General features: G+C 33.4%; 1 protein-coding gene across 5 annotated transcripts in view; it reads right to left on the minus strand.

Annotated features, from left to right (window-relative positions):
* LOC122569041 (beta-1,4-galactosyltransferase galt-1) overlaps window positions 1-19,511 on the minus strand; it is a 161,177-nt gene that overhangs the window by 121,137 nt on the left and 20,529 nt on the right. Inside the window, exon 2 of one of the 5 annotated variants that reach the window (XM_043729499.1) lies at window positions 14,450-14,518. The exons of the other annotated variants lie outside the window; for them this stretch is intronic. The gene's annotated coding sequence lies outside the window, so the exon portion shown is untranslated. The remainder of the gene's footprint in view (window positions 1-14,449; window positions 14,519-19,511) is intronic. 5 annotated transcript variants of the gene reach the window in all.

The following is a 19,511-nucleotide window of genomic DNA, read 5'->3' on the forward strand; positions in this document are numbered from 1 at the left end:
TCTATAGGGCTACGCGCCCATCCACCTTGCGGACGGCGGATTGGAGGAATTATTTGCGGGGGCGCGTGAATTTCCTGGAAGCCTTCCATAGTGAGTAATTGGAGTCAGCTGTGGAGGTCAAATTGGCGAGATATTTTTGAAAACAGTCATTTTTATAATTTTTGATGACTTTGGTTAACTTCCTAGTTACGTTGTTTAGTTTGCGTTTGTCATCCGGTGTTCTATGGGTTTGCCATACTCTCTTCTTAGTCTACGTTTTTCTGCTATTTTTTTTAATATGTAATGGGGACATTCACGTTTGCTGATAGAAGTCTTAATAGGTATGGAGGAGCAGATAGCGTTTATTATGCTCGTGTTTAAGTATTCCGTGGCTGTATCGATATCTTCATCAGTTTTTAGTGAAATTAAGGCTGAAGTTGAGTGATTAAAGACTTCTGTGAAGAGCTGCCAGTTGGTGAGTTGGTTATGAATAAAGCCATTAGGTGGATTCTCGATAATTGTTGAACTGAATGTTGCTATAACGGGAGAATGGTAAGAAGAGAGATCCGCCGAGGAATTGATTTGGACATATCTTGGCGAGATATTTTTAGTTATGAAGAAGTCAAGTAAGTCAGGTATTTTGTTAGTGTCAGTGGGCCAGTATGTGGGTTCATATGTGGTGACGTAGTTGAGGTTATTGGTGATTATGCTATTTAAGAGATTTTTGCCTCTGACCAGTCTGCTGCCCCATTGGGTACGTTTGACGTTATAGTATCCTCCAGCTATGAATCTATTGCCCAGAGTGTCCAGGAAGTTATCAAAGTCTTCTTTGGCAATGGAGTGTCTGGGAGGGCAATATACTGCTGAAGTGGTCATTGTACCATGGCAGTCTTCTATTGCTACGTTTGTTGGTTGGAGGTAGTCTTTCTGGAATGATGGAAGTTCGTAATGCTTAATGTTGGATTTGATAATGATTCCGGTGCCGCCATGGGCCTTTCCATTGGGGTGTTGGGTATGATAGAAGTTATAACCATTTATTTTCAGATAGTTTTTGTCGGTGAAGTGAGTTTCAGATATGAGCATTACGTCGATTTGCTGTTGTTTTAGGAAGAGTTCTAGTTAGAATTTGTGTTGAGCTAGACCGTTGGCATTCCAAAGAGCTATGCGTCTTGGTTTTATTTTGCTTTTGTGCGTATTAATTTATCCATGAAGAGTGTTAATAATGATAATAAGTTGTTAATTTGCTCTGATTGTTTCTCGATTAGTTTTTCGAGTCTAGTGAAGTTTTTGTGAGCTGGGAACACTATTTTGAGAACGTTCACTATGGATTTTCGTTTGATTTCCTTGAGTGTGTGGAGAATTTTTGTGGGCTGAGTACTTGGTTGGTTGACTCCTTGGCTCTGTGTTTGGGATACTTACTATTGTGCAAGGTCTTGTAGGCTGAGCAACCTAAGGATGCTCTCCTTAGCAGAGGATGGACTTCGCCGGGGTTTCCGGAGATTTAGTGCATTGGTCACTGCCTGCACATTTAACGCAGCGGAAGTTATAGTTGCAGTATTTCTATGTGTGACCGTACCTTTGGCACCTTTTACATTGCACTATCTCTTTTTTCACAAAAGGTGGTTCAAATTTTACTATTGAGTTCATTAATCGATTGACGTTATAAATATCTTTATTGTTAGGCTTTTGTTTTATGTCAATAAAAAATAAAGATAGCGGGTTTTTCGAGATTCTATGCCTTATGTTACTAATGTTGATTACTTCGTGGCCGTATTTTAAAAGTTCGAATTTCATTTCATCTAAGTTTGCTGAGTGGTGAATGTTGCGTAGTATCACTCGAAAAGGTTTTTCTTGTTTAAGTTGGTAGGTGTGATAGCTAGCATTCAAGGTTTTTAATAGTTTTGTTATCTTTCTATATGAGTCTGGGTTAGCCGACAGAATTTTGACTTGGTTATTATTTATTTTTAGTTTGTATTCCTCTTTACTGATTTCTTTCTCAATGGACTTTACCATTGTTTGTATATCGATGACATCAACAACAAAGATAGGTGGAGGAGGGGAATTTTTTTGCGTATGTTGGTTAGTTGGTGAATCTGCAACGTCCATGGAGTCGTTTGTGGATTCTAGTATTGAGTATCTATTGTACGTGGTTACACAGCTTATTGACTGTTCGTTCTAATTAGCGTTTGCGTTTGTTTTAGCTGTTTCTAGTTTACGCTTTTTAATGTTTTTGGTGTCAATAGTATGGAGGGATATATTGCTCTTTTGCCACGGAGGAGGTAGCGCGGTGCAATTATGGTTTTGCTCAAAAGAACCTGGTCGCGATTCTTGGGCCATCATCGAGCTAGTTAATTCAAGTTGAATAACTAGTCGAGAGGCTATGAGGCTATGATTCGGGTAGAGATTAGGAGCGTTGGAATTTTTCGCTAATAAGATAGGAAACACTTGGCTATGTTTGTTTCGATTCACTTTCGACAGATGGGCGTCACGTGTTGCTTTACGAACTTCACAGAACACTAGACACACACTCAACTCGAGACTCCCATTGTAAATGATGGCTCTCATTTTGTCGAGTACGAAAATTTAAAAAAACCCGACAAACGTAAAAGTAGGAAACGGTAGAATTCTAAAAGGAACAAAAGTCGGAAAAATTTTAACTTACTTTGAAGTAAACAAAAGGAGGATTAAAATTGCAATGTCTAATGTATTTTACGTGAAAGAAATGGATAATAACTTGATTAGCTATGCGATAGTAACCAATGAAAATAAAATAGTCTTAGCAGGAAATACTTCAAAGATATATAACAAATACAGAAAGTTGATAGGGATAGCATTCAAAGATCATGGTTTATATAAAATAGGTAGTTACATTGAAAGGCAAGAATGTGTAAGAAAGGCAATGTGTAAGAAAAAATTACTTGAGGGAATGCCAGAAAAATTTGAACAAGTACAATTAAAATGTGGTACATGTATCCAAAATAAAATGCACAATTTACCCTTTCAAAAGTAGTACCGTAGTAGAGCGCGCGAGATTTTAGAATTAGTACATACCGATTTAAATGGACTATATAAAAATACCGGATTTGATGGATCTAAATATTTCTTAACATTTATAGACGACTACAGTAAGTGCGCATTGATTTATACTTTTTTTCTCTTTTTTTTTTATTTATTGTTTGTTTAAATTTTACAATTTGTCCATTAGGACATTTGGTAAAATATTATAATGATTTATACTTTGAAATCAAAAGGTGAAGTTTACAATTGCTTGATTATATAAACAAAGTTGAGAATCTTACTGGTAAAAAGATAAAGAGACTAAGATGCGATAACGGAAAAGAATACATGAACAAAGACATGTACAAGCTAATTAGGGAAAAGAGAATTTTCGTAGAATCATGCCCACCTTATGTTCGTGAGTTAAATGGAACAGCTGAGCGCTACAATAGAACAATCATGAATTCCGCTAGATGCTTATTACATGATTCAAAGTTGAATATTAAATATTGACCGGAAATAGTTAGAGCCGCGGCGTACTTAAAAAATAGAACCATTGCGAGTACATATGAAAATAAAACATCATTTGAATTATTTTTTAAAAGGAAACCAAATATAAATAATTTAAGATTGTACGGAAGTAGAGTTTTCGTAATAATACCTGAAATTAAAAGAAATTCGAAATGGGACGAAAAAGCAGACACTGGAATACTTGTAGGTTATGAAAACGTTGGATATAGGATCTTAGTTAATAATAAAGTCATAATTGCAAGACACGTAGAATTTATAGGTGAAGATGATAAGTTAGTAGGATTTCAAGGAGAAGATGAATCAGACAATGAAACGAAAAAAGATTTTGACGAACATTCGGATTCAAACGAAATTAATGAAAGTGAAATAAATAACGAGAAGGTCGAGTAGGTTGTAATAAAAAAGAAGAGAAATTTAAGTAACGAATCAGAAGAAGACCTTGAGGACATAGAAAATAATTTGAGAAGGTCAACACGGCAAAGAAAGAAACCTCAAAGATATGGCCAAACGAGCTCATATTTCATTTATGTAAATGTAGTTAGCGCAGACAGTCCTCAAACCTATGAAGAAGCCTTAAGTGGCGATGACAGCGGTTCATGGAAAGAAGCAATGGATCGAGAAATTAATAGTTTAATCAAAAATAAGACCTGGCAATTAGTAGAGAAACCAAAAGACAAAAAAGTATTAGATTTGAAATGGATATATACGAATAAATCTGATAATCGTAAGAAAGCGCGACTAGTTGTTCGAGGCTTCCAACAAAAGGAAATACTGGGAGATTTATACTCTCCAGTGGGAAAAATGCAAACGTTGAAGTTATTGCTATCTTATTGTTGTGAATGTGGTTTGATGATTATGCAAATGGATGTAGAAACAGCATTCTTAAACGAAACTATAAAGTCGGAAGTATTTGTAAAACAACCTATGGGTTACAACGATAAAAGCGGGAAAGTATGTAAATTATCAAAGGCGTTATATGGATTGCGTGAAAGTTCAAAAGCTTGGTACGAATGTTTCGATGAGTACATGAAAAAATTAGGATTTCAAAGAAGTGAGAGTGATTATTGTCTGTATATGAAGTATGAGAGCGATGATGTTATATACTTAATTCTATTCGTAGACGACTTATTAATATTTGGAAAAAACAAAAGGAAAATCGATAAAATTAAAAACAAATTGTCAAACAAATTTGCGATGAAGAACTAAAGTAAAGACTTACTTAGAAATAAACATCGAATACGATGATAAGAAATGTGAGATGAAATTAGATCAAAGTAATTATACAGAGTCATTAGCGAAACAATATAATATAGAAAATAGTAAACTATATTCTAGACCAATGGAACAAAACTTAAGTTTAGAACCCGCACAATCAGCATCAGACGATATAAGATATAGAAATCTCATAGGAGTTTTATTATATATTAGTACTGGAACAAGATTAGACGTTAGATATAGTGTAACTTATTTAAGTCGATTTCAAAACAGTTACGACGGGACCCATTATAAACATGCATTGAGAATTCTGAAATATTTCTTGTATTTAACTAGGAAATTAAAATTAACTTATAAAAGAAATTTAAATGCTGAAGCTATCGATTGTTTTGTTGACGCTGATTGAGCTGGAGATAAAGTAGATAGAAAATCCACTACGGGATTTATCATAAGATCTTTCGGAAACGCAATTTACTGGAAATCGAGAAAGCAAAGTAGCGTGACAATATCATCAACAGCCGCCGAGTATGTAGCTTTATCAGAAGCTGTGAACGAAATTAAATTTGTAAGAAAATTGTTAAAAGATTTCAAAATAATGATAGAGACACCATTAAAAATTTACGAAGATAATTCTGGAGCGATTGCCATATCAAAATTTGGAAACTTAACAAAAAATTCTAAGTACATTGAAGTTCACTTCCATTTTGTGAATGAAAGTTACGAAAATAAAGAGATTGACATTATAAAAGTTATGCTCTAGGGAGAAACAAATTTGAAAATTTTTAATTACTTTTAAGAATGGTTTGATTGACTTATAAAAGGAAATGAATGTGCAGCACAAAAATTAAAGAGGTGTGTTGAGATATATATAATTTTCTGTGCTGGACTAGGTTAAACGAGCAGTAAGAATACTTGTATGTGAGTATCAGTATGTGGAAGTATGTGTGTGCGCAGCGTCTCAAAAACAGATGGATGTAAACATCTGGAAGGATCGTCGGTTAACAGTCGGGTATAGAAGAAAGCGCTGAGACGCGTGCAAATATATATCGATAAATATAATAGATATCGTCCATTAAATAAATGTATAACTATTTAAACATTAATTAAAAGTGTAAATTTTGTGTTCCCATAACATTATTTCGGCTTCAAAGATCCAAAATTCTCAACAATATGTATACTTGTACTATTATCTTGCAACTTCTATATATATTTCCAGATTTGTTTCGAATTTGATCAATATAAATCATGATAACGTCGTCTTATCAGAACGCCAATGGAAAATGTCTAAAACACATAATATATTCATAAAAGAAGTTTACGCATGTTCGAATATTTTCGTTATCTTACAAGAATCAATTATTCGAAAAAAGTTTTATCAAGGTCAGTTCACACACGAGTAATTTCTTATATGAACATATTCTTCTTCGGATAAATTGAAGGGAAGACACATGGGTATAGTATTCGTCGTAATTTTGGTGCGAGAACTATACAAAAAAGCGCTTGGAAAATCTCTTAATAGGAATATTATTGTTGTAAATAAAAAGCAGCTATCCATTTCGAAATATACGGAACTGCAAAATTGCGGGACGTAATGGTATTTGCCGAACACTATGTACATGCTAGTGACAAGTAGCATTACAACAACGTATCCAGACATTCAACTGAGAATGGAATCATGAGTGGATAATGACAGTAGCAACAATAGTGGACAGACAAACATTCGTACCTACTTAAAATTTCTGTAACCTACGATTGGAGTAATGTGATATTTGTAACGTCATATTCCTTGTGTGATATACTCGTTTAAAATATTAATAAATATAGAATACATTGAAACACGGAAGGCAAATGATTGCAGAAAATCGGGTATTAATCAAATTTGCAAGAACCAGCTGGCTCTACCTGAAGTCTGTTGCTCTATGAGCACGAAAAATTGAAAATTTTCCTACAAAACAGAATACACTTGTATAACGGATAAGCTACGATTAATATATTTAATATATTGAGAAGATATCTTGTAATATCATTTTGTAACTTCTTAAACAACTTTCTCTGAAATACGTGTTCCTGTAAAATTAGTAAAAACGGGGGTAAATTGCTTTTACATCTAACCCTTCGATCCTTATTCGATTGGATCATTATTGTTCATTATTGGATTGTTCGTTAGAATTGGCAAATAGAATGGCCAATAGAATTTTATTCCTTATTTTTATTCGCCTTCTGTTATCCGAATAAAGATATCGCTCAGCTCTGTCCTAAATGCGTTACTTACGAGTCCGCACGCGAGCTGCAAGGAGAACGAACGTTTAGCCGAAAATTATAACGGGGTTTCCCTAACGAATCACCCTCTTAAGTTGAAGGTAGTAGCGCGCCGGAGTCGCTTTCACGCCCCCATGAGAATCGCTGTTTTAACGTCGGTCTACCGAGAGAGCCGGTTTAAACATACGGTTATACGTCCATGGATTATTTTATCCGCCGTTGAGGGGTCCATTTAAGCCTGTGCAGACGGATATAAAACCCGCGATTCGCTTTTTAAGCCTGCTGATCCCACTTTGCTCAGAAACAAGAGAGGGCTTCGCTGAGCCTGCGGTCCGTTGTTACTTCCTGAATTTACGATCCTATTACTGTACTATATCCTAATTCACAGGTTCATAATAAAAAAAAAACCCGCGTCAATATTTCGTACTTTCAACATAAATGTCACATGCCTGTTAGTCAAAACCTTACAACATACTGAAATCTATATTATAAACAATGATCTACGATGAATTCACGAAAAAATTTGAACGTTGATCATAGAAAGCTTTTACGAATATGTTGTGTGATATTGCACTAACTGTTACCTAGTTTGAAATTTTATTTTGTTTTGTTGTATCTTTGTTTGATGACAAAGCTATCGAGGACTTGGAAATAAAACTAAAAATGTACGTCGTAGAGGAAGCCATACGATACGAGTTTAATGTAAATACCAGGTGTTCGCGGATTTACTGACCGACCAGTTTTACTCGTAAACGATAAGTATGTATAGCGATGTGAGAAAGTTTACGTAGTTTCATTTTATCTTACAATAAATAAAGAAATGAGAAACATTTAGATATGTAGAGTGATTTTTCATGTATCTGTATCTCAGTGTTAGTCGCCCTCGCTCGATATAGCGATCAGTTATGATCGTTTCTAAAAGTGTTACACTGCAATATCGATAATTTAATGATAAGTTTAGAATTATGGAAAAATATTGAGATAACGGAAGTGACAATTCCTAAATACGTGTATGCATCAACCATGATAAGAACCGAGTTTATCTCAAAGGCGTGGCTCCTTTGTGAACTGGGATTTAATGTCTTTCTTGGGATATCGCGCGATTCTTTATGGGCAATGAAAATTTCATATATCAAGAGATATAGTACACATACGTATGAATATTCGAAGCTTGAAATATCTTGCTGATATTTTGAAATAAAAAGATGTTGTTAGATTCAAACAGATCCACAAAACGAGTAGATTTCTTAGATAATACACATTATTTTACAGTTTTTGTAATTTACGAGCATGTACCAATTTTATATCTTTTATCATATTTTATGTTTGAAGAGAATTGTCCAAACATACCTGCTACCTGTAGTACCTATTTAAAATTTCACGTTCAATTTGATAATAAAAATTGAAATATTTTCTTTATGCATTAGCTTCGGAAGGTAAAACTTGAATTATTACTGTCAATAATTGAAGACGAAAATTAATACCAATACTCGTAATTATGCATAAGTTGCTTGAACGTAATGTAAACGTTAATTGATTACCATCAAACATTATCGCTTCGATTAATTGTTAATCGAGAAAAACGAATTAATTCGTTACTCGCGTTACCAATCTCTTGGACATAATAATTTCTTTATTTAGAAATCTCCTACCTTTTTATATTTCGTTTCATTTCCGTTAACAACAAATTATATCACATTTACGTTTGCAAGAATTGAAATCAATTTAACTAACATTGGTTGAATTTTATTGACTTTTGATTCGGTGATTATACAAATTTGGTAGTGCATTAAATTATTAGAAATCGAAATATACAAGCATTTCTTCGTGTTTCATACATAATTTTATCTACCATTTCTAACGCACCTATTGAACATTTACATTTTCATCTGTCACTTTAATATATCAAATTAAACTTGACTGGCAGACATTATCGTTAGCAACGTTAAAATATGAATTGCAGTAACTCCATTATTTGAATACCCATTATCTAAACGTTCCATTATTGGAATATCGTGCTACCTGAACGTTCTATTATATGAATGTCTGTACATGTATCTCTCCTTCGCCATTTTATTAACGTACGTATTTTAATTATATTATCGTTATTATAATTATTATTACTAATATTGTATATCGATATTATTATTAATATTCTACTATATATGTAGAATTTGTGGAAATACCGTAGAAATCAGTACTGTAAAAATTTTAACACATTTTATATGTAAAATATATATAATGACATCAAAGAGGAGACCTATGATACTGTGAAAGCGAAGCAAAATATTTTAAGAGCTAGGAAACGATACAAATGTCATAGAGGTTGTGTAAATATACAACATTGAAATATACAAGCATTTTCACCTTCAACCATTTATGGTACCAAGGGACGATCATTTAGATGGTTTAAAGTGTAAATAAATGTATTAGATTCAGTAGAATATTTCACCAGAGATATGCAAATGTTCTCATGAAATATTCCTAAAGATAAATCTATAAAATTAAGTGAGGTGGATACATCAAAAACTTTTCATCTTTCTTTATATGACATACACAAATATTATTTAGGACACCTGCTGGTTTCATATCGAACGTGATGTATAATCGAATTAAATTACTTGAAAAATAATTAATAGTTATAAAAAGTATCTATAGGATTTTTGCAGTATAATAGTGAATTATTTATTGTAGTGACGAGCAAATTTGTTCACACAGTTTTTAAAATAAAATAACTTTTTAATAATTGAACCAAACGACTTGATTTTCTCTTTTTTTTTTTTGTTGGAAGTTACAAAGATTATTTATTGGATAACGTATAAAATAATTTTGAAAAAATTGCGATTGGTCGGAATAGCGAAGAAAAAAGTATACATACTGAAAATTCCACCGAAATCGGTTAACATTGCTACGAGTTACAAATATCAAAAAGTGATGAAAGTCACAATTTTCACGACTTTCGATCTAAAATCTACAAATTCTTACATCTTTCGACGCTTTTGACTTTTGAATTTTAAATTATTTGAAAATTTCCGAACAAAAATTATTACTTCTATAGCACGATCATCAAAGTCGAATTTAAAAAATTAGAAAAGCTTTCCTTCGTTGCTCTTTTTTCAAAAAAATAAATTTCTTTTGTGATCACTTTTACTTTTATTTATTAATAATTAATCAGAGAACAGAATATTCAATAGATTTAGAATGTTAGAATAATCCCGTTGAATAGCTCAAGAGATAATATTTGACATATTAAACAGTTTGCGGAAATCTAATATGTTGCTGATATTATTATTTCTGCGGTATAAAATAATTATCGTAAAAAAATGAATATTTTTCCTATAATTCCGTATACCGAACGATCATCCTTATTATTCATATTCTAAACCCAGACGGGCTTCTTTTTCGTTTATTATTTTCAGATTCAAATATTTCCAAAGTTGATGATATTTATTAACATCGTCTACTCATGCAGATTTTATTATCCAGTACACGTTTTAGGCAAACGTGTAGGAGAACGAAAGTCTAGTTGACTTCAATCATTAAAACATAGTAAATCCTATTTAGAAACGTTTTTAGCATTTCAATGTCTACACGCATTATTAGCACAATTGTTTCGTAATAAAAATGAACAGGGTGGTAAACAGTAAAACAAACAAACGTTAGATGGAAGAGAAGCTTAGAAAACTTTCAAATTAGTTTGACGTTGTTACTATTGCTATCCTTTGCGCTCGTATGTTTTATGGCATTACGCAATAAACATAAAAATTTTGCCTTTACTTCTCCATGCGCAGACCATAAATTTTAACATGCATTTTTTAATAAAATTATTAATACGTTAGTAGCGTATACTTTTTTTAACACATCAAGTATCAAGTGAAGTGAATTATTAGAATATAATTCATTCGAAATTTCTTTCGATTTCGGAGCAAATGTAATAATCTTTGACCAAGATCCTTGAACGGAGCTGTATATACATATGCAGATTAGATTCTATTAGAAACGAGTTTCAGGTGGTTTGGAGCACAAAGGGAGAGTGCGGGTGCTGAAATAATAACATTAAAGCAAATGGCCCAATAGCAGCTGAGAAAAATTGAGAGACAAAAACTCAGAGACAAAGACACTGAAGAAAATTATTCAACTTTGACCGAAAAGCTTCTCTATTTGTATACTGTAATACTAATGTACATGTACGTGTCTTTTTCTTAAATTATTTGTAATTTATTGTAATATATAGAGTTGTCCGAAAAGTGTCTTTCTTTTACAGACACGTCTTTTACAACGACACATCTTTATACAAACATGAAACCTAATCTGTCGAACGTTGTGATCTTTATTTTAATAGAACAAAATGGATCATACGTAATTCGATAAAATAATATAAAACGGAAAATGTGCATCCATTATTTCCTTATAAAACGAAAGAAACTTTTCGGATCACCTAATATCATCACACAATGATAATTAGCATAGACTGTGATGACTCAAATTGACATGAATGTGAGTACACCACATGGTGTTTTTTATATTATTTAAGTTATGTCGCTAAATCTGTAGATGTAAAGAGAGAACTGTTTAATTTTTCGCATTCTTCTGTGGCGTCCAGTAATTTTCTGACCGGTTTGTTCAGATCTGTACGCATCTACGAAATATTTCACAATATATTTTTATGATATTCTTCTTTGAAACAAATTATACAGAATTATTCGATTATTCGAAAATCCGTATTTCGGTCCGGATAATCGAAGTTTTGCTATACTTTTCATCAAAATATGTAAAAATATGTATTCTGACTTTCCTCAAACAAGTTTTATCAGGCACATTCTACGAAATGTATACACTCGTGATAGTCGAACGAATTTATTACTCGACCAAATATCTAAAAAAGCGAAGATTTCTGCTCAAAAGTCTTCGGACATCTCGAACGTATCTCTAATAGGACTTCAATATTTAACTTAATAATATTATATTATGCCCTTTGAACAGTATGAATTGTTTGAATGAATTTTTAATATATCAGCAGCGTACTCTTTCTTTAACATACAAAATATCGATTCGAATGAATTATTAAATTAATCATTAGTATAATTTATCTGTGACGTGAATCAATCTCGTTTCGTAGCCGCAAGGCAAAATTTAATGAAATACATATGCACATTAACATAATTGGTTCATGTTAATAACAATTCGTTTATACAGAGATGAACAAACGTATTCATATAATTGGAATCTAGAAATATATATTAGTTTATTTATCTATATTATATCTACATTATTATTATAATTGCCTATATTATTAAATATGTTCAGGTACACATACGTAATTGTATATTATAACAAATACTATAGCTGTACAGAGACATTCATATTACTGATAATTGAGTATACTTAACAAGGCAGAAAATCTTTTATTTCCACAATTTCAAACTGTGCAAATACCTTCACCCCTAACTGTACACAATTTTGTACAATTTTTCAGCAAACATAGTAATCGTCCTAAGACTTTTGAACGGTGATTATATCAATTCCAGACGAACAATTAGAAAATCCAAAAGTATCACGTTGAAAATACACTGTGTTCTATTTTGCGAGCTTGTCTCTTGAATTTTCACTGTAACGTCAATTCGTCGGGCAGTAACGTGTAATTACAGTAAACTGCATGCAGGCGACAGAGCGCGCGGTTAATTCGAAAAATTCGGATTTCCCGTAAAACGCTTCGAATGCGCGACGTAAATCAAACGGACGCGACAGCGGAAGCAGAGAAAAGAGAAAGAAGAGAAAAGGTGGGAAAGGGGCGAGAACGCACGCGTGAAAATCAGCATTAATAACCCGGAAATGCACGGGACGCAGGCTGCATTTCATAAATTCTTTCCCAAATATCATCTGTCACCATTTATTTACGCCTCGAGCGTGTTTCAAGAGAAGCTTAACGTGGGCAAAACGCACGCGCGTGCGTCCGCTTTGTTCCTGTATTACGTCCTTTAAAGCCCAAATTATACCACCAGCACCGGCCACGTACAATTTGCAATTAGCATCGAGGACGGGGGAACGACAGCTGGAAAATCCTCGTTTTCGCGAAAATTCGCGCGAGTAGGAAAATCAACGACCACCCACTCGTTCGCGATAAAAACCGAAACATGTAAATTGTTGTAATGAAAAGAACCGCCTGGTAGTTGGGAAATTGTATTGCTCGTGCGGTGCACGAGGTGTGGCTGGTCTTATTTCGTTAAATGATGCTTGCATATTTTGCAAGTAAAAGTAGCAAGAGAATTTTGAAAAGAGTATAATAAAAGTACTATATATAACAATGGAATATAATGGATTGATTTTTCGTTCGATAAAGCGTAAAAATAGATCGGCTACATTTACCGGTATATCACATAGCTTTATTTTAAGATGTTACTTACACGTGGGCCTTCTTGCAAAATTTTCAACCGTATAATATTATTAAACAAATTTTGTACAAGTCTCGAGATATATTTTTATCGGCACACTATACATGTCCTGTATTATCTCCCAATATTTTCTAATTAAACTACTGAATACCTTTGCGTAATATTAACAAGTTTGGCGATAAAACGATGAACATTTTTCAAACAGAATTTACACATTACAAGCTACCCCGTTCAACCGACTATTTCCAAGTCAACTCGATCTAACATATCGTTCTCACCTCTTGAACTTGCCATGGGAATAAAAAAAGACAAAGATAATCGTTCTTCACGATTTGTCGTCTAATAAATTATTCAACGACCTCGATACAGAATTATTCATTGCACGACTCCATCTGCTTTAATGCGTTTATCTAGACAAAAATATCAACATTCATTATCCATCGTTCTACGTTCAGGTTGGCAAGTATTGATAGGTCTTATTTCGTTTTGTTCTCGAGGATCTGCTCCGACACAGGACGATGTTTAGTAAACCGAATGATAATGATGAATTAAGGAAGGCACTCGAGGATCATTTGTCACGGGACGGAAAACAATAAAGCTCATGGCACAGCTGGAAATTTATCGTCCCCCTAGTTGTTCTTCCACGCTACTTTCTGCGGATGCCCAACGTTTCGCCCCTGTGAAAATGAAAACGACAAAAGGGAGCACGAGAAGGACGCGAACCTAAGCGTCGCACCATAGTGCGACCTTTCGTGGCCAAAATCCAATTTTTCAACATCGCATTGAAAAGGCGAATTGTTCTTCTATAAGCTGACGAACCTCAAAAGCTTCGAAATTCACGCGTACTTCTCTTTTCGGACGATTATGCGACCAAATGTACGTAGTATTACGAAAATAAAGTCACGAAATTTTCATATTTTAATTATTCATTGTAGAACATCAGAATACAGGTTTTGTATTACACAGATTTAACGTTTGAATTTCAGTTTTATGAGTATAATTAAACGCAAAATGTTGTATAAACAGATCGCTTAAAGTTTCATGAAAATGTTCGAATAGGAACAGTAAGAACTTACGTTTACTATGCCAGATACACGACAGGTGTTCTTTTCTTGGTTTAATTCAACATAATCGTTAACAGAAACCTGCAACAAGTTCACAATCAACGTAACTATCAGCTGTTAATGTTCCATTTCAATAAAGAAAAAAATTGGTTTCGTTTCTGTAGGTAAGTTTATTTTGACTTTGTTTATTTTGACTCGATGCACCGATTTACTCTTTGAATGAATTCATCGCACATTTTCACGGCATATGCATAATTTGATATATCTTTCTTTCACAAAATTTTGCGCATTTAAAACTCCAATGACACGAATTAAAGACGAGAGTGCAGCTTTTGTTCACTTTCATTACAACTTTTTAACCCTTTCCAGCCTACATACGCGCGAGTACACTTGCTATATATGAAAAAGTTGCCACTGTTTTTGCACATACAATGAGATATATATAGTCTTATAAAACAATTAAATAAATGTTTAGTATCTTTTGTTTCCAAAGAAAACAAGCTAAGCTTAAACCTTTAAAAACAGATATATCAATCACCGATTTCTTTCCAGTTCTCTCAACAGTCTGGAAAAGATCTTTTACTATAATTGTTTTATAATACCTAAAAGATTGAGTGGCGCAGCGAGTTCGAAGAAGGAAGTGTAAAGAATTGATGAGATTTTAAGCGATAAGAGTTCAAAGAGAGGACAGAATGGCTGAGCATGTCGAATGGAGGAAGGAAAAAGAGCCAGAGATACCTGAGTCAGTTGCAGGCGATAGTTAGAATTAAAGCTGCTGTTATTGAGCTTGGGAAGGGGAGGAATAACAGGCAGAAGTAGGCAGGTGCAATGGGGCGGGATGGCAATAAATAAGCATTAGTTTTAGGCTCCGTGTAATTTTCTCGTCGGTTTAAATTTAGTTCCATGAAACAAACCAACCAAGTTTCTTTTTCAAAGCCGTTGCATCGAAAAATAAAAATATAACAATAGTAACAAAAGATTGATGCTTCTATTCTTGTTAGAATGCTCATTGCTACAGTGCTGCACGTAAGGAGATACGTAAGAACCGTTGTTTTAATATCTACATATGGAACAATGTGTAAAAACGGTTATTGCGATTATGGTGCAAAATACCAAGATCCGACTAGTGTTAAGAAGAAAATTCCAGTTAACACTACAACTACCGATAGTTAAAACGAAGCTATTTCTACCAAAACCAGTCAAAATGACTGGTCTTTAAAAAATACGTAGTAATAGAATATTTGTATATTTATTGATTTATTGCTTTCCTACAGAAGGAATTCCATGTCATGTGGTACATTTTTGGTATTATTAATCCAGCTGGGATTATGATCCCTAAACGAGTGTTGACACATTTGTAAAATTGTAGAACCAGTCACTTTGACTGGTCTGGTACTTTTAGTGTTAGCATCTAGCGATCTACCGATCAATCCGGAATTTTCCTAATAACTGATATCGTCATATCGAATGATACGCAGTAAAAATTGTAAAAACGTGTGGGAAGTTGTAGAAAACGAGGAAACTGGTTAATTGGGGTTTGATAAACAGATTGCAGGACCCTTTTACACTTTGACAAGTACCAATCGTTTTTAATGGTATTGGTATAAGTAGTCTTGATGCAAAATTATTTTTAGTTTAAATACATAAAAAATAAAATACAATTCATTATATTATTCTTTTGGTTATCGTTGCGAAAGTCATTACATCATTGCGGAAAAAAATATAACATGAAGTAGGAATTTTAAAATAAAATTGTAAAACCAGACAATTTGACTGATGTGGTTGAAGCTTTAAATGACTTATGTGTATATAACAGCTTCTTATTGAATTATTTGGCTGTTAAACCTCGAAACACTCTGCTGCATTGCAGGTACATTTCAGTTATTTACATATGATAAACAGTTTTTAATTCGTATATAAAGTTTATAACGATTTATATTCAAATTCGAAAGATTTATGAAAAGAAAATGATTAAGAGTAATATACAGGGTGTCCTATATGTAATTTGTGGTATAATCCGTTAAGGTGTGATTTAATTTATATGAAAGATCGATCGATTTGATATATACCAATGTTTAACGACGAGGACGTGAATTTTACGTACAGCTTTCTCTAATATTTAACTGTATGCCGCCGATTCTTACGAACAGACGCCCGATTTTCACCATAAAGCTCCTTTCCTTCGTGAACAATAATCGTGCTGTTTTTAACGATTTACGGCAAACAGTCGATACAAACAAGCTTTTGTATCGAAGAAAAGAAAAATCGATACATAGATGTTTTTAATTCTGAACAGAAAATGTTATTTCTTCGACAATCGCCAGGCTACTGAACGTTTGCGTTATTGTCCGAGGACAACTTTGTTATTTTCCATCCAACTATCTCCCATTGTGACGTTCACGACACAAACGCAAGGGGAAAAGCGACGAGATTCGTCCGCGAATGAAAGAAGGAAAGTTTTCAATAGGAATTCTATACGCATCGTTCGAAAGAAAAAGGAAATATAAGGTGGATGCCTGTCGCCTTTTGCGCTTCCAAGTTCCTCGAGGAATAGTTTGATAGAAAGTGAGACTTTCCCAAAGAGATTCTTGCACTCGAGCTCGCTTTTTAAACGTTTAAGTGGGAGTACCATTATTTAACTTGTCTAACGTTCAGACTTTTCTAGAACACAGCGCTACTATGATTTTCGGTTAGCACAATTAATCTAATCTTTAAGCAAATTGTATGGACACACTGGTTATATATTAGGTTGTCCGAAAAGTGTCTTTCTTTTACAGACACGTCTTTTACAACCACGCATCTTTATACAAACATGAAACCTAATCTGTCGAACGTTGTGATCTTTATTTTGATAGAACAAAATGGATCATACGTAATTCGATAAAATAAAATAAAACGGAAAATGTCGTGCATCTATTATTTCCTTATAAAATGAAAGAAACTTTTCGAACGACCTAATAGATTCGATAGATTCTGGAACGCAGAAACTTGTGATATCTTAGATACACTACACTTTTGATATTTTAGATACTTTTACCTATGACGTGCATTTCGTGCGTTGTTGCTGCTTTAAATTCTCCATAAATGCATAAACATCCACTAATTATGACAAATATATTTTATTAAATATACTTGGTGAAGTATAAATGAAATGTAAATGAATTAAATTTTATTAAATGAAATGAAATTAAATGAAAGGTAAAGTAGCTCACAAGAGTATTTGAGATCGGTCGAAGACGATAGTCAGCGAACGTGTTTACCAATAAATGTGCATGAAGTGAACGCGACCACCGTACATTCGGTTAAACGAATTCGTTTTATTTATGAGGGTTTATGCAACTGTGAAGCCCATATGAATACATACCGTGGCTCACGAAAGTATTCGAACGCTTACACTTACAAATTTCAATTAATAAAATGGGCTGTACTAAACTAATTTGTTAAAACAATTTGGTATCCACAGTGACGGGAAAGTTTGAAGATTACAGCAGTAAAATTTGAAAACGATTCAATAATATAGACAGGAGTTATGATACATTTATTCGAAACATTCATAATAAGTGTCTTACAAAAGTATTCGAACGCCGTAACACTGTTGATAGTTTTTCATCTCCCTTTACACCGAATGTAAACATTATTCCTAAATGAAAATATTGGTACGTTCACTTGATGTTAGGATATCGTTTCAGTAACAGTAATGTAAAAGTGTGCACAATAGTATTTAAAATGAACACCAAAAAGTCTGAAACAAAAGTGTGAAAGAGATGTAATATTCCGATTACATGAGGACTGGAAATCATATAACGGAACAGAAGTAAGTCCACAATACATTATATCATAAAAAAGTCAAAGAATGAAGGAACACTTGCAAACAAAGCTGGCTCAGGTCGACCAAAGAAATTGACTGGAAGAGAGGAGAAAGTTATCGTTCGAGAATTAAGAAAGATCCTACTACATCCGCTTCTCAACTCGCAAGTATGGTAGCTGATATATTTCATAAAGAAGCTCACCCGGAATTATGTCGACGAATCTTACGAAACAATGATTTTCATGGCAGAGCGACACCGCGAAACAAGCCATATATTAATGCGGTAAATCATAAAAAAAGATTGACTTTTGCAAAAACCTATATTAATAAAGATAATTCTTTTTGGGACAAAGTCATCTTTTCGAACGAGTCAAAGTTTAACATTTTTGGCTCAGATGGTCAAAATTATGCATGGAGAAAACCAAATACAAAATTGGAAATTCGATATTTACATGAAACATGGCTGCCAGTGGCACTGGAAATTTGCTATTTATTGATGGAATACTAGATAAATAAAGGTATTTAAATATTTAAAAAAATAATCTTAGAGAAAGTGCCCGTAAATTAGAATTATTGGGAGATTTCCACTTCCAACATGATAATGATCCTAAGCATACTGCTAGAATTGCGAATGAATGAATCGTATATAACACACCGCACATGTTAATTACTCCACTACAAAGTTCAGACATAAATCCGATTGAAAATTTATCAGCTGAAATTGAAAAAAGATGAAATAAATTTCAGATAATCTCAAAGCAAATATTAAGAGGTAAAATTACAGAAATATGGAATTCCGTTGAGTGTAGTTTCACAAAATCATTGGTTTACAGTATGGAACGTCGATTGAGACACACTATTGCTGCTAAAGGTGGTCCAACAAAATATTAATATTAAATAATTTAATAATATATGTAGCGTTCAAATACTTTTGTCAGTCACTTATAATACGTGTTTCTAATAAATGTATCATAAACTCCTACCTACGTTGTTGAATCCTTTTCAAATTTTACTGACATAATCTTAAGACTTCCATCTTCCTACTTCCATGTTCCTTCTGACATCTGCTTGTCTAAGCAAATTACTTTAATGTACATTATTTCGGCCATTCAAGTTTGCATATGTAAGTGTTCGAATACTTTCCTGAGCCACTGTATATAGCGAATATTAGTGAATTACAGCAATCTACCATCTTTTGACATAAGTTATCCCCTTCGGTTCACCGAAATGACCTTTGAATATGAAAATCATGTAGGTCAGTCTCGT

The sequence above is a fragment of the Bombus pyrosoma genome, linkage group LG7 (genome assembly GCF_014825855.1).
Source record: "Bombus pyrosoma isolate SC7728 linkage group LG7, ASM1482585v1, whole genome shotgun sequence".
In the NCBI taxonomy this organism is placed as follows: Eukaryota; Metazoa; Arthropoda; class Insecta; order Hymenoptera; family Apidae; genus Bombus; species Bombus pyrosoma.